Source organism: Sciurus vulgaris (assembly GCF_902686455.1).
Source record: "Sciurus vulgaris genome assembly, chromosome: 8".
NCBI classification, from domain to species: domain Eukaryota; kingdom Metazoa; phylum Chordata; class Mammalia; order Rodentia; family Sciuridae; genus Sciurus; species Sciurus vulgaris.
This window is the reverse complement of record NC_136468.1, coordinates 14844327-14871586: the sequence shown is the minus strand read 5'-3', so window position 1 is coordinate 14871586 and position 27260 is coordinate 14844327. Positions and strand designations below refer to the sequence as shown.

The 27260-nt window shown below is 35.8% G+C and overlaps 1 protein-coding gene and 1 pseudogene across 6 annotated transcripts in view; both read right to left on the bottom strand.

Annotated features, from left to right (window-relative positions):
* BRAF (B-Raf proto-oncogene, serine/threonine kinase) overlaps positions 1–27260 on the bottom strand; it is a 181606-nt gene that overhangs the window by 142131 nt on the left and 12215 nt on the right. The gene's annotated exons all lie outside the window — the stretch shown is intronic.
* LOC306668474 (apoptosis inhibitor 5-like) lies at positions 961–4525 on the bottom strand (annotated as a pseudogene). Its single transcript has one exon. The product of its transcript is annotated as an apoptosis inhibitor 5-like (transcript).

The window sequence follows — 27260 nt, the reverse complement described above, 5'->3', positions numbered from 1 at the left end:
AGTTATAAAAGATGAGCAAAAGTCGATGAGTTCAGTGTTTCTCAAAGGGGTACATGAGTGGTACTTTGGGTGGGGCAACTCTGCCAGGCAGGACTTCTAGTGCATTGCATTCCCTGGCCTATGGCACTGAGTGACAGGCATTCTCTAGTCATTATGACCATCAAAACACTTCCAAATGTCTCCCAGTGGGGGAGGGAAGGGCAGGTGATGGGAAGATGAAGTTAGAGAGCATTCTAGGCCAGAGGCAGAAAAAACATTCTTGAGAAGAAACACAAGAGTTTTTGGTATTAAAACAGCATTTCCCTAAATGTTTCATAGTACATAGTCACATTCACACAAGCAATGTTCCAGTCAACAAGGTTTGGAAAAGTCTAATTTAAACAACAGTTTCTTTAATATTATTCTTCTAATGGGAACCAGTTCCTTAGTAAGAATGACCTGAAGATTACGTATAAAAGATTAAAAAGTTCATGTCAGTTGAGCAGAATAAAAATAAAAGTCAAATCATTAAACAGGAATAAAGTTCACCTATCTCCTGCCTGAGTGGACTCTTCATGCTGACTGAATGACTGGTTTGGCCCAAAATGGCAGGAAGGGGAAGAAAGATATTTTTAAAAAGGAGTGATGAGAACACAACAGATTTGTTGAGGAAGCCTTGAGATAAGATGTCTGTAAAAAGCTTGGCCTGCGCTGGGTTCACTCTTCCTGGTGTTCCCCACAGCATTCTTGAGCAAAGAGAGGCTCAAATAGAAGTAGTCTATTTAAATGAGACAGATGAACAATAAAGGATCAAGCATGGGACCTATGCTTAGAAATTTTTTTTTTTTTAATTACAAAAGGAAATTTATTTCAAAAGCATAAGGGAACATTTACATTTGAACAAGGTGATAAACAGGTGTCTTGCAAAAGAAAAAATTCATGGCATGAAGTTTTTCATTCAGAGCTATGGAGAAAAAACAAAACAAAACAAAAAAAAAAAAAAAAAGAAAGAAAGAAAGAAAAAAAAAACCCTAAGTTTTGATCTATTGCCTTAGGAATGGGAAGGAGAACAATGAGGTGGTGAGGGAAGGAACACAGTCAACTCAGTATCAAAACTTAAGAAAGAAAGTCACTTCTGCTCAGCTTTAAGTTTACAAATATACTTTAAAAAAGAGAAGGAAAAAGTACACTTAATGTTCAAATTTATATAGCTGTATTTCCAATAGGGTTTGTCCTTGAAATGGCTTTAGGCCACTGGCTGATCTGTCTGAGGTCCAGACTAGCTGGTTAGTTTTAAATGGCAATTCAGTGTTCCTATGTCTGTTCAGATTCCAAGGGAGCTTAGGTTCAGCTCAGTCTTTGGAATGTCTAGGTTATGGCCACCACTCCACAGTTAAGCTGACCAGCTTCTTAATGCTCATTTGTATCATTCTAGCCTTTTAAAAAATACTTTCCTTATAAATGTATGCAGTACTTCTAACATAGGGGTTTTGCTTTTTTTCCCATTGTAGAAATAATGGTAACAAAGACACCTGCATTGGAATCACAAACTATTCCTCAAAAAATACATCAAATTACTAGAAATGTCATTGTGGCATTTGATTTGAATAGCAAACTTGGGAAGGGAAGATTAACTGAGGAACAAAAATATATGAAACATTCAAATACAGGGCGAAGGGTGTATGCTATTAAAAATGCCCATGACATTAGACACTCCACAAACCTCCCATCTGTTGTTTAACCTAGAGATTCTATTAGCTAACTTATACAATAATTTGGCTAATAACCTGAGAAGTTAAAATCTTCAAAGTGGCAAAAGCAAACCAAGAGAGCATCCCTTACTTACTGGTACTATGTTATCAAGTCATTTTTTCCTCGGTAGCCCTGGTTATTAAATCTCCAAATCCTAAATTATACTATCTCATCCTGTGAAATTCTACATGTACATCACATTTGGCTGTATTTCACCAGCAGGGATCTCCACATTTTATCTTTGAATATACAGCCTTTATTTTTAGTTTTAAATAACAATAATCATGTAAGTGCAACTGACTCAAAATTCCTCTCTACTGGAAGTAAAACCATAGATAACAAGTGAATAGTGGATTTAGCCTCAAAAGGATAATCACCATGTCAAAGACTACCCGTTCCTGGAATTTAAAATATTGATTTGTTGTGTACTCAGTTTTGCAACATGCATATATATACACACATACACATACATGTGCTTATGTATGTGTGAATGTATATTATACATACACATTTCTATTCGAACAGTAAGATCCCACGTTCCAAAGCTGTATCCCAATACATGGAGAAGAGTACAATGTAAGCAGTGCAAAGCAACTTACTTCCTCCTAAAAATGTATTATCACTTCTACATTTTAAGAAAGCTGGTAAGTATTTTGTGTTTATGACAGTAGGTGAAAATGCTGCATCATTGCCTAGCAGCTTTATTAAAAAAACAATGAAAAATGTCAAGATTGACCATTACTCTTCTCCATCTATTGGGCAAAAAACTAAGGGGAGAGGAAAATCAGTAACCTTTCAAAATTGATGATCTTTACCAGATATCAGAACGAAACTGAATTTCATTACATTTTAGACTCAGAAGCTCTCAATAACAAGTTATCAAGATGTTTAAAAGCAAAAAGATTCACAATATGAAGTCTGAATAATGATGATATTGGAAAAACAAGATTGTGGACAAAGCATCCAAAAATATTATTGAGGTTTTACCTTGGACACAACCATGGTCTGTTACAAAAGTAGATCATACATACAAAGGTATAAAGAACATTAAGTTTTTAGCTGAAGGCAGCAGTCCTTTAAAGGGACATCCCCGGCAATCCAATGAATAGTAGAATTTAAGTATATTAAGCTCATGACAATGTTGAAGAATGTGATATCTTAGTAGAGTCTTCCTCGACTACGATTTCCTCGTGTTCCCCAACCTCGGCCACCTCTACTTCCCCTGAAGGCTCCTCTCATAATTAAAGTTGCCCAAATTGCTGCTATATTTCCCACTGGGGGGGTTATAAATCTGCCTGGCATCCCTTTTTGGTCCTGCTGGAGATTTCTTGGGTGGTGAACCTGAGGTTGTATCTTCGTTGGCTCTCTTTTGCCCAATCTCAACCTTCTGTACAGGGTTCCAGGATAATGTTACTCTGCTCTTATATGAAGGAGGAATATGGAAGAGATCCTTGATTAAAACATTGATATTGTTCGTTATTTTCAATGCAACAACTTTAATCTTATTCTCTTCTGTTTTTAAGGCCTCGCCTGTTTTACCCTGGAGAGCCAAGCGAAGTTGTCTGATATAAACCTGCAGGCCCCGTGCAAAGTACTGCAGCCTGATTTTGAAATCTTTGAGCTTTTCTGCATTCAGTTTGGCTGTTAAGAAATCTGGAAGTTTTCAGCCCAACTGATGAAAACTGTACAACAAACATTCCACATAACTGAACTGCAGCTTGGGTTCTTCATTACCAGCATTCTCCCCATTTTCTGCTTCTTCTGGAGGGAGAGGCATGTATTCCAATAACTTATCAAATAGTTTTCTTAAATTTGTTTCTAGCTTCTCCATATCACCACAAAATGAACTCATCTCCGCCAACAATTTTAATACCTCTAACTGTATATCCAGACCCTCCACAGGGGTAGTCAATGTACTGAGGTTAGGGAGAACTTGCTCACAGAAATAAGTCACGAATCTTGTGGAATGGACATTTTTAGAGAAGAGGGGTACTGCCTGCCGCGTGCACTGTAAGAGCCTGTCCACACAGTCAGGATCCGAGGGGTTGAAGGTCTGTTCTAGGTCAGCCTCTTCCACTCACTGTCTGTAAGCTTTTTAATCCAGATAGTATCTTCATGAACAGAACAAATTCTTCACCAGTCACATCTTCCAAGACCTTTTTAGATTCAGTTAAGATAAGCTCCTCTACTTCCTTTGTTAAGACTTCATCTGGTAAAGTCTTGAGTTTTGTAGAAAGGAATTTAATTGCTCGTTCCCTAACAATGTCCTCTCCTTGAAGTATTTGGCTAAACAAGCCACCTAAAGTTCCTTTTGCATCCTTCTTAAATATACTTAACAGGGCATTGTTTACCAAGTTAAATTCTGCAGAGTCATCTGTCTGCAAAAGTTGGGTTAGTATATCTGCCACTCGGGGAAGATTTTCTCCTGTGGCAAATTGAGGCAGCTCTTTAATTGCTTGGCGTCAAATTGATACATCTTCATCCTCACAGAGGTCTAACTGTGCATTGATAGCAGAATCAGCCAATTCTGGAAAATGCTTAAAGAATTTAGGAGTAAACTGAGCTGCTAATCGTTTTTCCTTTGTACCGCCTTTCACGCCATCCAATATCACTTGATAGGCATCTTTATGCTGGCCCACTTGCTCCGTGGCATCGGCTAGGATGCCACAGTTGCGGTAAAGCTCCTCCACCGTCGGCATGGTAAGCAACAAGCCCAGGGCCCGCTCCTGCTGTCGAAGTCGCCGCCGGCGCCACCGCCGCCTCGGAACTTCTCCAAGCCCACGACCCGAACTATTACGCCCTATGCTTAGAAATTTTAACATCGCTGCTCCAATAAAAAAGGTGCAGGAGAAAGAGGGGAAAAGAAACATAACAAACAAAAGGCAGATGAAATGTACAGGTGTCTGTCAGGGAAACAAATTGTCTAATACATCCCCAACTATCACTATTAAATGCATTTTTTTTTTTTTTTAAGAAAAAAGTTTGAAAATAAAGATTGGGGAACAGATGAAAAAGAAAACAAAAAGTAAATTAGCAGGTTAGAGAAAGAAATGAGAAGAAAGTCATATTGGAAATAGCATGAAATGGAGTAGACACTTGTTAGGAACATACAAGGTAATGTGAGGAAGAAAAAAGCCACATTTAATATAATGAAAAGAATAAAGAGTCAAAATGTGAGATGATGCTAATAATTACTGAAGATAAAGAACAGCCAACATATAATTAAATGATGTACCTGATGAAGAAAAAATAATGTATGTACCAATACTAGAAAGTTTTGCACTGGAGAAGTTAGTACATTTGGCAACTAAGAACAGAAAAGAGCAACGGGCTGATCTTACATCTTAAAGAAAGTTTGTGAAAAAGTATCTACAGAATTCAGAGGAGAAAAAAATATACAGAACTCAACAATTATACAGTTGCCCACTTTTACATTACATTCACATAAATACAAAGGCCATAAAAATCAATCTAAACCTCTTTTGTACAGGGGATTGAACATAGGGATGCTTTATCACTGAGCTACATCCACAGTCCCTTTTATTTTATTTTGAGACAGGATCCTGCTGAGGTTGCTTAGCCTCTTGCTAAATTGCTGAGGGTGGCCTTGAACTTGTGATTCTTCTGCCTCAGCCTCTTGAGTCACTGGGATTATAGACACGAACCTCCATGTCCAGCTCATCTAAACATATTTAAGAGTATAATTTGGCTGATGAAAAGATGAATAGTGTAATCAGAAATTAAGACTCCTGGGTTTTAAAGAATTAAAGGTCAACAATTCCATTTAAACACATCACTTTGAGACTTAAGCATAAAGTACAAAATAAATGACAATAATAAATCATTGACAAGGTTTATCTCTCACATGAAGAGGTAAAGAAAGGATTGATGGAGGTAGGGGAGGTACAAGTGCATTTATTATCTTATCTTTAATAACAAAGGATTAAGATAATCCTGATTATCTTGGCAAATCAAGAAATAGAGGTTTACAGATATTACATCTATAAAGGTAGTTTGCAGAATTAGTAAGACTTATAAACCATCAAAAATTACTAGATGGGAAACAAATACACACACGCACATGTGTATACACACATACACACAAATCCCTAAGAGACAAAGCAAAGGCCGTGATGAAAAAAATATAGTATGTGAGAACTGCCCTACCAAAAATACAAACGGGATAAATTCACTAAAAAAAAGACACCGGGCTCAAAAACCAAGCCCCAAACAAATGCAGTATACAACATTTAAATCTAAAATTCACTCAAAAACGTTCAAAGTAAAAGGATAGGCCCAAAGGTTACTTGAAGTACATCCAAACAACTTTCAAGAAATATATTCTCTGAACTGGCATGAAAAATGTCCAAGATACAGAAAAACCTGGAACGCTGATGGGCTCTTTCTAATAAAACCAATACCTAATAAAAAGCTGATGCCAAAACTAGGTTGTAATTGCACAAGAAAGCTATAGACTAATCTCATTTATGAATACAGATGTAAACATCGAAATACAAATGTGCATCAGTGAATCAAATCAAGAATGAATTAAAAGAATACATTGTAATAAAGTGTATCCAGTAATTCAAGAGATGATAGGATGTCTATAAGATAGAATGTCTATAATCAATATCTTTTACGATTTAAGAATACTCAGCACACTAAAAATGGAAAAAAATTCTTAAATTTCATACAGAATATTAATAAATTATAATAAATCACTAAGCATAATAGAAGCATTTCCATTAAAGATACAAGAATTAAAAGATATTACTGTAACAACCAAAACTGTGGAAGGACCTAAGCCAATCCATTAGAACAACAAGAACAAGACATATAAGAATGGAAAAATAACAAATAAAAACAATTATCTGTAGATATGAGTAACTTAAAAATCCAGGTCCATCTAATGGTGAACTTGAGAAAATTAGCATTCTATAAGAACCACATACAAAACACATGCACTGAAGAACCAACAGTCTTTCTATACCACCACCAAATAATAAGAAAAGATCATTTAAAAAAACAATTCATTCACAATAGCACAAAAAGATTCCCAGGAATCAAATCAACTCCCACTCCCCACAGTATGATAACATTATTTAGAAAACTATGAATCTTTAATTAAGGAAAACTTTAAAAGACCTCAATAAATGAAGATAAAGACCACATTCATAAATTGAAAAACTATATTATAATCATAAATCTCTCATATATGTTCCTATATTAGTATAAAAATTCAAAACAATTACAATCCAAATTCCAAAAGGACATTTTATGGAACTTGACAACCTAATTCTAATCGTCTGAGTATATAAACACAGGTTTGCGCAAAATGAACTAGAAAAGAATGGCATTACCGAAAACCAATATATCATAAAAAGTAGTAGTGTGGACTTGCTGCTATTACAAACAAACAGGAATAGGCCCATGGGAATCTGGAATATATTAGAGATTATTTCATGAATCAGATAAAGATCATGCACATACACACAAATAATGATGGGATAATTTTGTCTACCCAAATATCTTCATGTCTTCACATAACCAAACTGTAAATCGCTGAACATAAATTTTTCAGATTTTAAATTTATCAGAAGATAACATAAAAAATATCCTTTGTAAACCCAGAGAGGAAAGTTTCTAAATAAGAAGAAACAAAAGACAAAAGCTATAAATGAAAAGTCAAATATATTTGGCCACATAAACAACAACAACAAACTTCCTTATAACTAAGGAATAGAAGAATATATTTCAACACATAATGGATAACAATGTTCATAATAGAGGATACCTAAAAATAAAATGTAAAAACAAACCTAAAATGTCCATAAATAACTAGTAAGAAAAAAATTCAAAGGCTAATAAACTTATAAAACAAATTTAACCTAATAATCTAAGATGGAAATCAAAGTGATATCTTTTTATTATAAAATTATCTAAATAGTCTGCAAAACATAGTTTAAAGAATAAACCGAGGAACTCAGTTCAAGTTAAAAACATAACACTGTCAATCTTCTCTATGCCATTCCTCAATCACATCCACTTTTTGTCATTCCTAAGGTAATTATTACCACTCATCACTGATTCAATTAATCCTTTACAATTCTAGTACCTATATTTGCATTCCTGAATAATACAGTAAATATCATCCTCTTTGAACTTTTTATGAATAGAATCATGTTGCACATTGCTTCTTATGTTTGACTAATAGTGTTTTATGAATAGAATCACGTTGCACATTGCTTTTTTTGTTTGACTAATAGGGTATTTGTGTGATTCATACATATTAATGTAGGAGTTGTTTATGATTTATGTTTTTCTCCTCTATCTGAACTAGGTTTTTATTTTTTATTTATTTATATCTATTTATATTTATTTATTTTTTATTTTTTATTTTTTTATTTTTTATTTTTTATTTTATCTATCTATCTATCTATCTATCTATCTATCTATCTATCTATCTATCTATCTATCTATCTATTTATTTATTTTGCGGTGCTGGGGATTGAACCCAGGGCCTTGTGCTTCCTAGGCAAGCACACTACCAACTGAGCTATATCCCTAGCCCAGGTTTTTCTTTTATAATTGAATACAAAATTATTTATCTATTACCCTACTGAGGGACACCTAAATTTTGAAATATTTTGGTGCTAATTTAAATAATGCTATTATAAACATTCAAATACATGTATATATATTTCTTTCACACATTTCTCTAGGGCAATGGCTGATTCTCAAACTATGATTTCTGGACCAGCAGCATCAGTCACCAACTTGGAATTTAGAAATGCAAATTATCACCCCCCACCCCATCCTATCTAATCCAGAAACTGTGGGGGTGGAGGGGTGGGGTGGATTCAGTTTGGAAGTTTTAACAATCCCTCCAGGTATTCTAATGGGCACTCAAGTTTGAGAACCACAGGAGTGGGGTTAGTACTGCTTGTATTTTCATTTTTCAAAGTGGTTCTTCCCATTTACACTTCCACCAGCAGTGCCACCAGCAGTGGAATAAAGTTCCTTCTGCTTTATATCATCACCAATGCTTGATACTGAGGGATATTTTCATTTCTATCCATCTGACTTATTCAAAATGATCTCACTGTAGTTTTCATTTTTATCCCCGTTAATGAAGTTAAAGACCATCATATGTTGTGGTAGGAAGCCTCTAAAATGGGCCCTAGTGATTCTCACTTCCTGGCATTCATACCTTGTACTACCTCTTCCCCTTGTGTATAGATTCGAATTATTGATTTACTTCTAATTCAACATGGCAGAAGTGATGGGATGTCACTTCTAAAATTAGGTTACAAAAAGGCTGTGGCTTCAGTCTTGGACTGCCTCTTTCACTCTCTTCTGGAAAATCAACTGCCATACTGTGAAGAGATGGACATAAGAAAATTTGGAAGTAGACATGCTGAGGCCAGCCAAACCACACAAGGAAGCCCAGAAGCAGCTCCTCCCTCAGTAAAGCCTTGAGATGACTGTAGCCCTTGATTTTATCCTCATGAGACCCCTGAACCAGAAACACCAAGCTAAGTTGCTCTGATTCCTAATCCATGAAAGTGTGATGTTATTTTCAGCTGCTAAATTTTGGGTAATTTATTATAAGTAATAGATAACTAATATGTGTGTGTTGCAAGTACCTTCACTAATTTCATGCTTTGCCTTTACAAATCCTTTTTTACTTTTTTCTTTTGAAGAGAGAGAGAGAGAGAGAGAGAGAGAAAGAGAGAGAGAGAGAGAGAGAGAGAGAGAGAGTTATTTAGCACACAGTTTTGGAGACTAAATGTCCAAGTTTGGGCAACTATCTCTCTCTTTTTAATTGATTTTTAAAAAATTTGTTTTAATTAGTTATACATGGCAGTAGAATGTACTCTGATACATCATATAAAAATGAGTATAACTTCTCATTCTTCTGGTTATGCATGATGTAGAATCCCACTGGTCATATAGTATATATACACATAGGATGATCAAGTCCGATTCATTCTACTGTCCTTCCTACCCCCATAACCCCTCCCCACTCCCGACACCTCTACCTAAAGTAACTCTATTTCCGAGCCTCCCCCCATTGTGAATTGGCATCCGCACATCAGAGAAAACATCTGGCTTTTGGTTTTTTGGATTGGATATTGTTTAGCTCCGTTTGCTTACAGCAAATGCAATGATTTCATTCTTCTTTAAGGTTGAGTAATATATATCCCATTTTTTAAATCCATTCATTGGTTGAAGGGAACCTAGGTTGGTTCCACAGTTAAGCTAATGTGAATTGAGCTGCTATAAAACATTGGTGTGGCTGCATCACTGAAATATGCTGATTTTAAGTCTTTTGGGTGTAAACTGAGAGGTGGGATAGCTGGGTCAAATGGTGATTCCATTCCAAGTTTTCTGAGGAATCTTCATACCACTTTCCATAATGGTTGCACCAACTTGCATTCCCATCAGCAAGGTATGAGTTGTAGCCCCGCCCCACATCCTTGCCAACATTTATTATTGTTTGTATTGTTGATAACTGCCATTCTGACTGGGATGAGATGAAATCTTAGAATAGTTTTGATTTGCATTTTTGTAATTGCTAAATATGTTGAACACTTTTTCATTTATTTGTTGACTTACTATTTCTTCTGTGAAGTGTCTGTTCAGTTCCCAATTATTAGTCAGGTTATTTGTTTTTTTTTGTTGTTGTTGTCAAGTTTTTTGAGTTCTTTACATATCCTGGAGATTGATGCTCTATCTGAGGTGCACCTAAGTGGCAGAGATCTTCTCGCATTTTTTAGGCTCTCTCTTCGCATTGTTTCCTTTGCTGAGAAGTTTTTTAGTTGGAATCCATCCCATTCATTGATTCTTGATTTTACTTCTTGAGCTTTAGGAGTCTTATTAAGGAAGTCAGGTCATAAGATGATATGACAAAGATTTGGCCCTTCTATTAGGTGTAGGATCTCTGGTCTACTGCCCAAGTCTCTGATCCACTTTGAGTTGAGTTTCATACAGGTTGAGAGATAGGGGTCTAATTTCATTTTTTTACATGTGGTTTTCCAGTTTTCACAGCACCAATTATTGAACAGGTTCTTTTCTCCAGTGTATGTTTATGGAGTCTTTGTATAGTATGACACAACTACATTTATATGGGTTTGTCTCTTTGTCTTCTATTCTGTACCATTGGTCTTCATGTCTGTTTTGGTGCCAATACCATGCTGTTTTTGTTACTATGGCTCTGCAATATAGTTTAAGGTCTGGTATTGTGATGCCTCCTGCTTCACTTTTCTTGCTAAGAATTGCCTTGGCTATTCTGAGTTTTTCATTTTTCCAAATGATAGGAATTGCATTAAATCTGTATAACACTTTTGGTAGTATGGCTATTTTGACAATATTAATTCTGCCTATTCAGGAGCATGGGAGGTCTTTCCATTTTCTCAGGTCTTCTTTCTTTGGGGTTCTGCAATTTTCATTGTAGAGGTCTATTACCTCTTTTGTTAGATTGATTCCCAAGTATTTTATTTTTGAAGCTGTTGTGAATAGGGTAGTTCTGTTATTTTCACTTTTGGTAGATTGATCACTGATGTATAGGAATGAGTTTGATTTACGGGTATTGATTTTATAATCTGCTTCTTTGCTGAATTCATTTATGAGTTTTAGAAGTTTTCTGGTAGAATTTTTTGGATCTTCTAAACACAGAATCACGTTGTCAGCAAATAAAGATAGATTGAGTTCTTCCTTTCCTATTCATAACCCTTTAATTTCTCCTAATTGGTCTGGCTAGAGTTTCAAGGACAATGTTGAATAGAAGTGGTCAAAGAGGGCATCCTTCTTGTTCCAGTTTTTAGAGGGAATGCTTTCAATTTTTCTCCATTTAGAATGATGTTGGTCTTGGGTTTAGCATATACAGCTTTTATAATGTTGAGGTATGTTCCTACTATCCCTAGTTTTTCTAGTGTTTTGAACATGAATGGATAGCTGTATTATGTCAAATGCTTTTTCTGCACCTAATGAGATGGATCATATGATTCTTGATTTTGTCTATTGATGTGATGAATTATGTTTATTGATTTCTGGATGTTGAACAAACCTCGCACCCCTGGGATGAACTCCCTTGATCGTGGTGTACTACCTTTTTAATATGTTTTTGCATGTGATTTGCCAGAATTTTATTAAGAATTTTTGCATCTATGTTCATCAGGGATATTGGTCTGAATTTTTCTTTCTCTGATGTGTCTTTGTCTGGTTTTGGTATCATGGTCATATTAGCCTTATAGAATGAGTTTGGAAGGGTTCCCTTCTTTTATATTTCATGTAATACTTTGAGATGTATTGGTGTTAATTCTTCTTTGTAGGTCCTGTAGAACTTGGCTGAGAAATCCGATCCTGGGTTTTTCTTGATCACTATGATTTTAGTGGTGTTTTCTATTTTCATTACTTGCAGTTGATCTGTTTTAATCATGTATGTCCTCCAGAATCAGTTTGGGTAGGTCATATGTCTCCAGAAATTTGTCAAAGTCTGAATGGTTTTCTATTTTACTAGAGTATACATTTTTGATAGTTTCTAATTATCTTTTGTATTTCAGCTGTGTTCATTGTGATATTTCCTTTTTGTCACATATTTTAGTAATTTGAGTTTTCTCTTTTCCTCTTTGTTAAAGCGACTAGAGGATTATCATTTTTATTTATTTATTTTTTCAAAGTACCAACTTATTGTTTTGTCAATTTTTTCTATTGTTTCTTTTGCTTCAATTTCATTGATTTCAGCTCTGATTTTAATTATTTCCTGTCTTCTACTGGTTTTGATGTTGACTTGTTCTTCTTTTTCTAGGGTTCTTAGTTGTTAGGTTGTTTATTTGTTGACTTTTTATTCTTTTAAATGAGCAAGATCAATGGAAAGTGCTTTCCTCTTAGCACTGCCTTCATGGCATTCCACAGATTTTGATATGTTGTATTACTATTCTCATTTACCCCTAAGTATTTTTTAATTTCTTCTCTGATTTCACCTGTTATTCATTCATCATTCAATAGCATATTATTTAGTCTCCAGGTGTTATAGTAGCTGCTCTTTTTTTATTCTATCATTTACTGATTTTAATATCATTCACAATGATCTGATAGGGTGCAGGGTATTATCTCTATTTTTTTTGTATTTGCTAAGAGCTGCTTTGTGGCCTAAGATACGGTCTATTTTAAAGAAGGATCCACGTATTGCTGAGAAAAAAGTGTATTCAATCATTGATGGATAAAATTTTCTACATAGGTCTGTTAAGTAACTTATTGATTGTTTTTTTAATTCTATAGCTTCTTTATTTAGTTTTTGTTTGTGGAATCTATGCAGTGGTGAGAGAGATGAGTTAAAGCCATCCAGTATTATTGAGTTATGGTCTATTTGATTCTTGAAATTGAGGTTTTCTTTGATGTACATAGATATTCCATTGCCTGGGGCATATTTACAATTGTTATGCCTTGTTGATATATAATTCCCTTAAGCAGTATGAAATGTCCTTCTTTGTTCCTTCTGAATAACTCTGGCTTGAAGTCCACTTTTATCTAATATGAGTATAGAAACCCCTGCTTGTTTATGTGAATGATATATTTTTTCCCTGTCTTTCACCGTCAGTCTGTGGATATATTTGCCTATAAGGTGAGTCTCTTGGAGCATATTGTTGAACCTTGTTTTTTAATCCAATCTGCCAGTCTGGGTATTTTGATTGATGAGTTTAGACCAGTAACATTCAATTTTATTGCTGAGATATGATTTGTGTTCCTGGTCATTTTTATTTATTTATTTCTGGTTTTTAATTTGACTTAGTTTCTCCTTTGATTGATTATTCCTCTCTTTGCTGGTTTTCACTTTTTTCGCCTTACTTCATCCTCATGGAATATTCTGTTGAGAATATTCTGTAGTGCAGGCTTTCTGGTTGTGAATTCTTTTAACTTTTGCATATCATGGAAGGTTTCTATTCCATCTTCAAATCTGAAACAATTATGCTGGATATAAATTTCTTTCAGAGTTTGAAACATATGTATATATTTTAAAAAAATTTTAGTTGTCAATAAACTTTTATTTTTATTTATTTATTTATATGCAGTGCTGAGAATTGAACCCAATACCTCACACATGCTAGGGAAGCACTCTGCCACTGAGCCACAACCCTAGCCCCAAAGTTTTAAATATATAATTTCTGATCTCCCAGCTTTCAGGGTATGGGTTGAGAAACCAGTTGAGATTGGAATTGGTTTCCCCTTGTATGTGATTTTTTTTCTCTCACGGTCTTTAAGATTTTATCTTTATTGTGTGTGTTAGTCATTCTCATTATAATGTGTCTTGGCACTGTGGGTCTGCTATAACTTTGTATATTTGGGGTTCTGTAAGCCTCTTGTATTTGATTCTCCATTTCATTCTTTAGGTTTCAGAAATTTTCTGATATTATATCACTGAAAAGATTGCACATTCCTTTCGTATCTCCACTACTTCCCTTTATCCTGATAACTGTTAAATTTGGTCTTTTCATGTTATGCCATAATTCTTGGATGTTCTGTTCATGGTTTCTTACCATCTTCTCTGCATGGTCAACTCTATTTTCAAGATTATATATTTTGACTTCATTGCCTGAGGTTCTGTCTTCCAAGTGGTCTAGTCTTCTGGTGATGCTTTCTATTGAATTTATAATTTGTTTTATTGATTCCTTCATTTCAAAGATGTCTTTTTTTTTTTTAACAATCTCTAATTATTGAAGTGATCTTTTGCTTCCTGTGTTTTTTCCTTTGATTTCACTCCTTATACTATACTTTACTTTGCAGATCAGTTTATGTACATTCTGAACTCCTTCTCTGACATTTCTTCTACTGTTGTTAGTGGATTCTGTCATTGGAGTATCTTGGTTTGTTTGGGCGCTTTATTTCCTTGTTTTATCATGTCGTTTATGTGTTTTCCCATCTAGCAGTATGGATCTAAGGCAGCAAAAACTATATCCTGCAGACCAATAATGTCCTTAAAGGTTTCTAGCACCTTGCCTCAAGAGGGGAGACCAACATCAACAGCACCCAATGTAAAAACACACAGCCCCAAAACCACTAGATCCTATCAAGACTTCCACAGTTTTCTCACAACAAACAGAAACTTGATGAGTTCACTTGCTGTCCAAAGATACACAGCAAATATGCTAAAAGGGTTCATAATTCTAAATGTTGGATGAAGAACAAAAGTGGTGTAGGATGTGATGTTCATGATGGAGGAGGAGGAGTGAAGCCAGAAGCAAAAATCTGTAGGAAGAGTGGAAGACCAATTGACAAAGAATGACCATTAGCAGGAGAAAAGACAGAGAAACCAGGAAACAGACAAGTGAAAGAAAAAATATATGCAACAAAAAATTAAAAAATATAAGAATACACAACGAAACTGCAAAATATGCCACAGTCCTCAACAAATTGATGCATGAAAAATACCTGGTCCCAGAAATAGTAAACATGCTAGAGAAGACGGGAAAAAAAATTCTTTAAAAAGAAAAACAAAACAAAACAAAAACCTCAATGGGAAAGTGAACAACTGCCTATGTCAAAGTTTTCTCAGTCCTGTCTCTGATTCTTCATGGGATTACCAAGCCCAGACCAGCCCATGCAGACCCAGTCATTATCCCACAGATATGGGCTTTAGAGACCCCAGGCTTGGCCACATTGTAGTTCCAAGGTCTCAATGCTGTTCGGATTTGCAGAGAGATCACCAGGGATGGGCACATGTAGAGGAGTAACCCTAAAAAGAAGTTGCAAGATGGTGGCCACCAGCACTCCCATTAAGACAACTCCAGATGCAGCCAACCCTGCAGGCACTCTGACACTGGACTTCTAAGTTCCAGCTGGTATCCCCAGAGGTGGCTGTGACTAGAGTTGGTGGTGGCAGCAAACCAGTACCCTGGCCCCCAGGCACTGGCCACCATTCCAAGACGGAGGTAGCCAAGTGTAACCAAACCTGCAGGTACTCTGGCAGTGTACCTCTGGGTGGCAGCAGTAGCAGGTGGCACCCACAGTGGCACCGAGAAAAAGGGTTGGCAGCAGCAGCATTGGTGGTAGCAGCATGCACAGAGAAGAGCTCAGGGCAATAGCAGCAGCAGTATTAGGGGCAGCAAAGTAGGTGGTAGCCTCATCCAGGGAAAACACCTCTGGGTGCCTGCATAGCTGTGCCAGGACAAAAGACCTCCAGATGAGGGTCATCTTTACAGATAAGGTATCAATGAACACAAGTTTCTATTTTTAAATCAAATTTTATCAAATTTTTGTGGCTAAATCTGTTCTTGGGCTGGGGGAATAGCTCAGTTGTTGGAATTCTTGAGGCCCTGGATTCAGTTCCCAGCCCCAAAAGAGAAAGGTGTGGTGACACGTACCTGCAATCCCAGCTACTCAGGAGGCTGAGACAGGAGGATCACAAGTTTGAGGACAGCTTAGACAACTTAGTGAGAGCACCTCAAAATGAAAAAACAAAACAAAACAAAACAAAACAAAAAAATCAAAGGCTGGGAATTTAGCTCAATGGTAGAGCACTCATGGGTTCAACCCCAGTTCTGCAAAAAAGAAAAAAGAAATCCTTTCCCTGTCTTGAGTTTATAAAATTATGCCTTTTTATTTGTGTAAAAGCTTTCTGGGTTTACCTTTTCATATTTAATCTAGGAACTGATTTTTATTCATAGTAACAGGTATGTGTTGGGGGGCAGATCCTGACTTCATTTATTCAACACAGTAAATAACTGTTTCAGCAAGTGTCATGTAGCATATGTCCACCCACCTACTTCCAATAAGCATACAAAATTGATTAGTAACATCTACTTGTTTTGTATTACCTGTAATTTTGTTATTCATCTTCCCTTTTTATCAGCCACTCAGATACTATACAGGCTGCAACTCAAACTCCATGCCTGTGAGACCCTCCAGGTCATCATCCTCCCTCTTTTCCCAAAGTGGGACACCTCTTCAGATACCACTCAGTCATACATTCTTCTCCAACCCTACCCGCTTCTTACAAAGTTGTGACCCAAATGATACTATACTCAAGATTTATTTAAAGCAAACCTCTAGTTCTAGGTTTCCTCCGATTAAGAGAAATTAGCAAAAACCGATTACAGAAAATGTATAGGGAAAAAACCCAACATATATGATAAGGAAAATTTTAAACATAAAATTCAAATAATAAAACTGGAGCGATATGTTTGTTGGTAGTCTTGGCACTTACCTGATATTTTAGGAAGTGGTCTATTAAACTTTCTAGATATCACAAGTAGATTCAAATGTGAGCTCTGGATGCGAGACGGGGCTATATTCACCCAGGTAATAACCAGATCCCAGCAGTGCTTAGCTATAGCAGTCAAAATTTGTTGACTGAGATGATGAATTAAAGAAATCTTCCTACCTTACTTTAAGAATATTCTATACTTGCTCTTTTCTACTTTTACAGAAATTGTTCCATTAGGTTGCCAAGTGCCATAGACAAGCCTACAGGAATGGGTATTTAGATTTCAATAAATGTACTCTCAATTTAAGAAAAACATTTTTTACCAGTCTTTTAATTCACCCTAGTACATGGTATGCAATACCATTTATTTAGGTCCCCTTTTATGTCTCTCCATAAGGTTTAACTATTCTTCTTTATAAAAGTCTTGCACATCTTAAATATTTAAAATTTGCTGGGCATGGTGGCACATGCCTGTAATCTCAGTGATTTGAAAGGATCACAAGTTTGAGGCCAGCCTCTGCAATTTAGTGAGAACCTAAGCAACTTAGTGAGAATCTGTCTTAAAATGAAAAATAAAAAGGGCTGGGATGAAATTTTTTTTAAATTTAAGCATCTCCTTTCCTACGAAATATTTCTGCCCTCCATTCCCTCCACCCATTTTGAATTATGTGCCCCTCTTCCCTTCTGTATATGGGGCACATTATAGTACACTATCCTTAATTCTTGATTTGTCTATTTCTACAAGAAGCTTACATTCATTTCTATAACCCAGTAACCATAATACAACCCAGTTTATCCACATCACAGCATGTATCAGAACTTCATTCCTTTTTATGGCTGAATAATATTCCATTATACACATACACTACATTTTGTTATCTGCTAATGGACAGGGTGGGTTCTACTTTTGGCTATTGTAAATAATGTTGCAATGAACACTAGTTTACAACTATTTGCTCAAATCTGTTTCCAATTCTTTGGGGACTACTAATACTACAATTGTTGAGTTGTAGAGAAATTCCATGTTTAGCTTTTTGAGAAACCACTAAATTGTTTTTCACCGCAGTAGCACAATTTTACCCATAAGGCATGAGGTTTCTAATTTTCCCAGATCTTCACCAACACTTATTTTCATATATATATATGTATATATATATTCTTCCCCCCCTTAGTTGTAGGTGAACACAATACCTTTATTTTATGTGGTGCTGAGGATCGAACCCAGGGCCTCACACATGCTAGGTGAGTGCTCTACCACTGAGCCACAACCCCAGCCCCATCCTTCTTCTATCTTTATCACAGCATCCTTCTAAGTGTGAAGTGCCAGCTCACTATGGTTTTGATTTGCATCTCCCCAATGACTAAAGAGCAGGGAGTTTTTGTTGGAGAAGATGAAAAAGTTTGGGGTATAAATAATGGTGATAATTATACAGCATTTTAAATGTACTTAAAGCCATGGAATTATACACATATGAATGGTTAAAATGACAAAAATCATGTTATGTACATCTTATCACAATTTTAAAAACCAAGAAAAAATTATGGCTGGGGAAGAAGCTCAGTGGTAGAATATTTGCCAAGCATAAACAAGGAACTGGGTTTAATCCCCAGCACCACAAAAACAAATAAGCAAACAAAAAACCATTAATAGCTGCGCATGGTGGCACACAACTATAATCCCAGCAACCTGGGAGGCTGAGGAGGGGATTAAAAGTTTGGGTCAGCCTGAGTAACTTAGTGAGATCTTGTTTCAAAATAAAATATAAAAAATGGCTGGGGATGTGGCTCAGTGGTAAAGTACCCCTAGGTTTAATCCCCAGACCCCCCCTCAAAATTAAATGATTCCCTAAGTCAATAAAATTTTATTAATCAGATTTCAGTGCAGAAAAAGAAATTAAAACATCAGTTTAGATATTTCTACTAGAAAACCATTTAATACAAGAACCAAGATGCTTATAAGTCATTCAAAATAATGGAAGTCAGTCACTGAACGGAGATAAAGGATACTCTGAGAACCAGAGGTCCCAAAGCTGAGGCCACTGCTGATATTACTGGCTTTTCATCCCCACAAGGCTGGTAGTGAACACTGGAATGGTTAATCTAACTACCTCAACTGCTTCTAAACAGATCTCACAACCATGCTAATCAGTCGAAACAGCAGTAAAAAGAAAGCCATCTTCTGTACCTTCCCAATTGTGAGAATGCATCTAACTGAGGAAAGACCCTAAGTTATAGCCCCACTAGATATAAGAAAATTTAGGAAATGCACTACATTTTGTTGTTTTTAAGATGTTACAAGATGAAAAATGTGAAAATTGAGATACACTTTATACAATTAGCATTCATGGCAACATTTTAAAGATACAAAAATAAATAATGGTACATTTCAGAATCAACGACTTCTTAAATTTAATGAAAAAGCTTTCTAATAACCTCTCTAAATAAACAGGCTAGAACATTTTCTCATATAATCTTCAAAAAGCTTTATTATTTGCATTTAATCTACCCAGGATTTATGAACCTTTTGAACAGTCTAATCTTTCTCAATTTTTCCAGGACCATTTAATTAAAAAGGCATTCTCTAATTACCAGCATATATTCATCATTTATCAAAGTAACCCAGGCACATAGATTGTTTTCTATTCCACTGTCCATCTATAACCAGACTATCACGACAGTGTCTTATTTACTAAACTTTGAAGTAAGTTTTAATAATTGATTTTAAGTCCTTCTACCTTATTCTTCTTTGAGTGTTTTGGCTGTTTCAGGCCCTTTATCTTCCATAGAATTTTAGAATCAGATTTTCCACTAAAACACAACACCAACCCTGTGCCCAAAATCACCCTTAAAATTTTGACTGGGATTATATAAATCCATTGGGGAAGGACAAATATCTATACATTACAGAATCTATCTATGACATGGCATATGGCACCAACCATTAAGTCTTTTATAATTTATTTCAATAAGGCTTTAAGTCTTAAGCCATGTTTTAGATTTATTTCTGGGTATATCTTTTTTAATGCTACTGTCAGTGATTACGACTTAAGATTTTTCCTTTCTATTTATTGCCAGTATACTGTAATAAAAATTACCTCTGAATGCATTAACATTTGTATTTAAAAAATTGTATTTATTTTAGACTTTCTAAATATATAGTCTGTAGTCCAGGAATGGTTTCATTTATTCTTTTCCAATCCTTTTGTTTTTTTAAGTTTCTTTTTCTTGCCTTAGTAGTTACAATGGACAACATTTATCTATCTCCCAGACAACATAAAGGTCTCAATACTTCTTGTGTCATACTTTAATTAAGGCTTTACCAATATTTTAGAGTTAGTATATTTCAGTGCATTTCGTATTTGCCACTCTCTGCTCTTTACACCCTTTTTCATTTCAGACCTTTATCTTAAATCTTTCCACCTACAGTATACCTCAGAATTTTCTTTCAATTGACAATTATTTGAGAATGTATGAGTTTTTGTTGAAAAGTTAGCTGTCAGTCCACAGTTTCTCCTTTGAAGGCAATCTTTGTTTCTGGCTGCTTTTAAGATTTTTTTCTTTTAGGGTTTGTGTGGTTTTACTATGATTTGTCTGGGTGCAGATTTCTTATTTATATGGTTAGAAATTCTTTTAAATTTCTTTTAAAAATATTCTATTTGTTCTTTTTACTTATACATGAATAAATAGAATGTATTTGACATTTTATACATACATAGAGTATTACTTCTCATTTTTGTGGCTGCACTTGATGTGGAGCTACACTGGTCATGTATTAATATGAACACAGGAATGGTGGGTCCAATTAATTCTGTCTTTTCCATTTCCAACCCCTCTTGCTTCCCACAAATCCTCCCTCTCCAACTCAGTGAACCTCTATTCCGCCCCCATTCTAAGTGAGCATAGCATAATGGTGTCTGTCATTCTACCATTTTTCATACCTCCCTTCCCTCTATGTAATCTAAAATTCCTCCATTCTTCTCTCACCCCCCCCACCCCCCTTATATATAATCATCCACTAGTCAGGGAAAACATTTGGTCTTTGGTTTTTTGGGACTGGCTCATTTCACTTAGCATGATTTTCTCTAATTCCATCCATTTATCTGCAAATGCCATAATATAATTATTCTTTATGGCTGAATAATATTCCATTGTGTATATACACCACAGTTTCTTTACTCATTCATCTATATTACCTCTGGACTATTCTTTCTCCTCACCTCTTTCCCAAGCTCTGATTAAATGTCAGGTCTCACTGTCTTCCATGTCTCTTAAACTCTCTTCAATATTTTACAGTTTTCTGATTCTCAGGGTTGTATTCTGGTAAGCCTCTTCTATCTCATTTTCTAGGCGAACCAATTCTTTCTTCAGCTAAGTACAATCTGTTAAGTCTTTCACTTAGGTGTATTTGGTATACAGTGGTTTCATTTCTGGAATTTACTTTTTCCCCCCAAGTCTAGGAAGGAAGTCATTCTTTATAGTCTCCTCTTCTCTGCTTGTCTTCAATTCTTTAAACTTAACAGCAATTGTTTTAAATTCATCTGATGTTTACAGTATCTGAGGATTTTGTGGATCTATTTCTGCTCTATTTCTTATTCATATTGCCATCTGAATGCATGTTTGGTTATTTTCTATTTTTAAAAAGCTTAGTTTTAAGTACATAAAGAAAACTGCATAAATTATACTGCTCAAATAATTCTACAAATATAACATGTAGTCTATTACAATTATACATAATTTTGCTTATTATTTTTTTACTCTGCTTGGTTACTTGTGACAACATACTATTCACTGTCCTTGAAAAATTATGGATGGTAATTCCTTGAGAATGAAAGTTCTTTCTCCACAAATGATTTGCCTTTCCTTCTGCCAGGCCTTGGGAATACCATTAGTCTGAAACTAAGATGGATCGAGGGTCAATGGACCACTCACAGCAAACCTGGGCAGCAAAATCAGTGTGAAGGCTAAAACTGTTCTCACAATTTGAAAGATTTGTTTTTCTTACTTTCATTTCTTCCCCTGCTCCATTCAACCTTCCCTTTGATCCCTGAGGTACAAGAATGGGTAAACAATTTAGTTCTGCTTTGCTGATAACCTAATGATAATCCTTGGAGATCCATCTAACAGTGAGACTGTTCTTTCTGACACTGACTTTAGATGAATGTTAGGCCATGACTCTGTCCTCTTCACTCCATAAAAACCTACCAAACCCAGGTCCAAACATGTACAGACTAGAAACTAACCTTAGGGGAAAAGCCATTTCATTCTTATTTCTTTGGTTCCTGCTATTTCCTAGAATTCGGCCTAATAGCTCCCCATTACCTTTTCAGTTCTTCGAGTTAAAATTAAAAAAAAAAAAAAAAATCAAAGATTTTTAGATTATTCATCAGAAAGGTTTGTCATAATAATCCAGTCCATCATTACAGAGAACAGAAATTGATTTCCCCTTTTTATAACAACTATTTTGCAATAATTCCTGTAACTGTCCTAAAATGAAACAAAGAGATCGCCTGCCTAAGTGCAATTTGAAAAACCTACTACTTATTAATATTAATGTGACCAATATGAAACAAATCAATTTAAATTTATTTTAAAATTTAAAATATTTTATATTTTAAAATGTATAAATAATTATTATGATAAGCAGCATAATGAGTTGCTTGCTTCTATATTATACATAGAATCACTATGAGTATGAGAGCTACAACTTCGGACTGAAGGGAAGAATATTTGAGTCAAAAACGTGTACAAGTGGTGCTACCATCAATTACATAATTTTCTTTTTAAAAACTTTTTTATTTGTTCTTTCTAGTTATACATGGCAGAGAATGTATTCTGACATACATACATGGAGTATAACTTCCAATTCTTGTGATTGTATATGATGTGGAGTTGCACTATATATGAACACAGGAAAGTAATGACTGATTTATTCTACTACCTTTCCCATTCCCATCCTCCCTCCCTTCATTCCCCTCTGTCTAATCCAAAGTACGTCTGTAGACCGCCCCCTCCCAAATTGTGTTAGCATCCACATAGCAGAGAGAACATTCGGCCTTTGATTTGTTCTCAGGTGAAGTATTTTTTTCTTTGGGAGGCCTTCTCTTTTTTCTTTTTAGTTATACATAGCTGTAGAATGTATTTTGACATATCATATATACATGAAGTACATGATATGGAGTTACACTGATCATGGATTCATGTAAGAACATAGGAAAGTTATGTCCAATTTATTCTACTCGTTCCCATTCCCATCCCCCTTCCCCTTTCCAGTCTGGTGAACACCCCCTCCCCACCCTCCTGAGAGTCAGCATCTGTATATCAGAGAGAACAACTGGCCTTTGGTTTATGGGGATTGGCTTATTTCACTTAGTATAATGTCTCCAGTTCCATCCATTTACTGGTAAATGCCATAATTTCATTCTTTATGGCCAAGCAATATTCCATTGTGTACGTGTACCACATTTTCCTTATCCATTCATCTGCTGAAGGGCATCTAGGTTCCACAGCATAGCTACTGTGAATTGAGCTGCTATAAACAATGATGTGGCTGTGTCATGAGTATGCTCATTTTAAGTCCTTTGGGTATAAACTGAGGAGAGGGATAACTGGGTCAAATGGTGGTTCCAGTCCAAGTTTTCTAAGGAATCTCCAGACTGCTTTCCAGAGTGATTGCACCAATTTGCAGTTCCCACCAGCAATGTATGAGGGTACCTTTCCCCCCACATCCTCTAAAGTGATGAAGAACTCTTGATAAAGTTTTCAAAGAAAAAAACTTTAATCTTCCTCCAACATATATAACAACTGAATTCCTGAAATTTTGTGTGCTCTACAAATGCCTTATTATACATAAAACAGAGTTAAATTTCTAAGCTCAGATCATTATGATTACTTTTTTTCACCCACATCATTGAAACCCAACAAATCATGTAGTTATTTGGAATAATTTTTAAATGTGCAGACCATACTGAGTATTGTGGGATGGCTGACTTCCCTGAATCTTGTTCATTAAATGTTAACGGTGTCCCCTTCTCCGATCTTGGTAAACAAACAAAACACCTCAAAAGATTTTACCCCACTGCATACAATAGAAAGTGCACATTTTTTCCCAGTTTATCATTCTTTTCCACCATCCAGTCCCATCTAATTTAGTCAAATTTTACATCATAGAATTTGCAACTATAATGATTGTTATATTCCTTAGCCAAAAACTATTATATGTATTTAAGACTCTAATGCTTTGTAAATATGATTTCCACTGTCTATTTCACCCTTTTTCCTTTCTTCTACCTGCCTAGATTTCTTCATATCAAGACCCCATTAGCCCAAAATAGTCTTTTATTTCTGAACTCCTAGAGCATTTAGTAGTTCTCCATCTTAATCATATGCTACCATGTGCATGACTTGTCACCTTAATTAAAGAGTGTTATCTTTGGGGTTAGGGATGCTCTCAGTGTAGAGCACATGCCCAGCATGTATGAAACTGGGATATGATCTCCAGCATCACACATACGCACATGCTCATGCATGTACACGCATGCGCATGCACACACTCACGCTCTCTCTCTCTCACACACACACACACACACACACATACACACACACCACAGTTATCTTCTAGAAGACCTTTTCCACTCTTCAAATGAAATCAAGCACAATTGCAGTATATTAACTTATGAAGTAGAATTATTTTGGTTGAAGCAGAAACTGCCTCACAAACTAAGCCTGGCCCATGAACTGCTTCTTAAGCACTCCCCAGTCCTCAGACAATCTTTGAAGTAATCTTATGGTATGCGATTTTTCAGTCCTAATGGGGAAGAAAATCCCTTAACTTTACAGGACTAAAGAACTTAGTGCTGCATAAGTCAATGTAATTCTGAAAACAAACTGAAAAACTGGTTAAAGATAGAGTTTTATTAAGGAAATTGCCATATTCTAGCTGAGTTGTATTTTGACCAAGAGTACTGAAAAGGCATTCAGTTATTTAAGTAGCAGTAAGTCCGACGTTAAGCAATGATAAATTAAATATGAATCCCACGTGATTCTTAACTTTAATGGGGTAGAGAAACTGGGTGTTGTGTATTCATAGTCTCAGCTACTCAGGAGGCTGAGGCAGACCTGCTTAACTCCAGGAGTTCCAGACCAGTTGGGGCAACAAAGATTCTTTTGTCATAAATAAATAAAATAAATAAATGTGTGTAGAGCTGCATTGATCAAGGTGATCACCAGCTACATGCGACCATTTAATTAAAATTTAAAAATAATTGAGTTCTCAGTTCTAGTCTGCAAATTCTGAGTGCAAAATAATCACATACATATATGGCTGGTGTCTACCCCACTGGACAACAAAGAATATTTCCATCATCACTGAAAGTATGTCTGAACAGTACCGGTCAAGAGGAAACTGACATCAACAAAAAACTACAATACAATGGTGAGTAAAATGATACAGGTAAATTCTGGGTGCTATAAAAGGAGCGGACAGGGCTGGGGAGATAGCTCAGTTGGCAGAGTGCTCGCTTCGGAAGCACAAGGCCCTGGGTTCGATCCCCAGCACAGCAAAAAAAAAAAAAAAAAAAGAGGACAAATTAGGCCTTAGAGGTTATGAAGGCCTTCTACAATAAGTGGCAGGTGAGTTAAGTCTGAAAGGTTTGGAGGGCTAGGATGGGGAACACATCTATATTTCAGCCAACAGAAAAAGTATGGGCTGAGACAAATCAAATTTGAAGAGTAAAAAACGTAACAATAGCAATAACTTCACTGTATAGAATAAAAAAGTCAGATGGCAGTGATTTGTTTTTTCTACATAGACAAAACACTAAATACCTAATAGAATGAAGGAAATTTTTAAAAAATGCATGTTCTATTTCCCAATGATGCTATGTTTGAGTCAAAATGAGAATGACTCATACCAAGTGTTAAACTGCCTTGACAAGTTACAATTAACTCTGATCTAAGGACCTACACCAAAAAGTCAGGAGATCCACAACCAGACCAGACCTTTCATAACTTAATGTTGCTTATCAATTTTACCACTTGTCACTTCTCAATTCACTCTCATGCTGCTAAAAAACTTTAACACACTAATTTCTCACCTTGAAATACCGTATCTCCAAATTATTACTGCAGGCTGATAACCTTACTTAAGGGAAAAAGGCTGAAGCAACTGTAAGAAGTCACATCAGACTCCAACCATCATTATCTACTGACCTAGCACAACTTGTTAGCACATACTTTACCTTATTTCCTGTGATCATGAAGTATTCTATTGAAAGTCAATAGGACTAAAATCCTTCTCTTGTGTACTAAATCCTTTCTCTCTTGCCTCTTCAGAAACACTGCTTCAGCAATTACCTCGTCTTGAAATCACTGATGTTTTACTATCTAATGGTTCATTTCTGGTACATTATGCCCTTATTTTTTCGTCATCAAAAAATTTTCTTGACCCTACTTCCCTCACTGTTTTATTCCAGTTTGTGTTCCTATAACAAATACCCAATGCTGGATACCAATAAAAAAAGGGTTATTCAACTCACAATTCTGGTGGGTAGGGGTTCAAACAACATGAATATGGGCAAGGGAAGCTAGTTGTATCATGGCAGAGAAGCAGAAAGGGAACTGGCAGCATGCAGAAGGGGGTCAAGGCAATGAGGGGTAGCTTTGCTGGTTCTTGAGATAGCATTAACCCAGTTTGGACAGTGAAGGTCCCATATCTGTTTTTATTTTGTTTGTTCCGGGTGCTGAAGACTGAACCCCGGACTAGACAAGCACTCTACTATTGAGCTACATACCCAGTCCAAGGTCCAACCTCTTAAAGGTTCTATCACCTCAACACTACCACACTGGGGATCAAGTACATGAATTTGTGGGGGATAAACCACATCCAAACCATATAGCACTATCTTCATTTCCCTTTCTTTCTTAAAATCACTCAAAAAAAAAAAAAAAAAACACTAAAAACTCCCTTAGCTTTATTCTTATATAGACCACAGGAATAATGCCACTTTGTTAAATCCATGATACATTCTCAACTTTTTTTCTTAATTGGCCTCTCAGCAAAATTTTACACTTGACCACTCTCTATTAATAAACTTTCTTCATCTGATTTCCTACCTCACTGGCTGCTCCTTCTCAGGTTCCTGACTCTGTTCTCCAACTTTGGATCTCTTCTTTTTCCTTTCTATACTCAGCCCCTTGATGGGCAAACATGTCTCATAGCTTTAAATACCATCTAAATTCCCTAATTTAGGATAGGCTAACTGATGCAACACCCCAAAATGATAAGAACTCAAACACTATGTAGTGTATTTCTTAGTTATCTAACAGT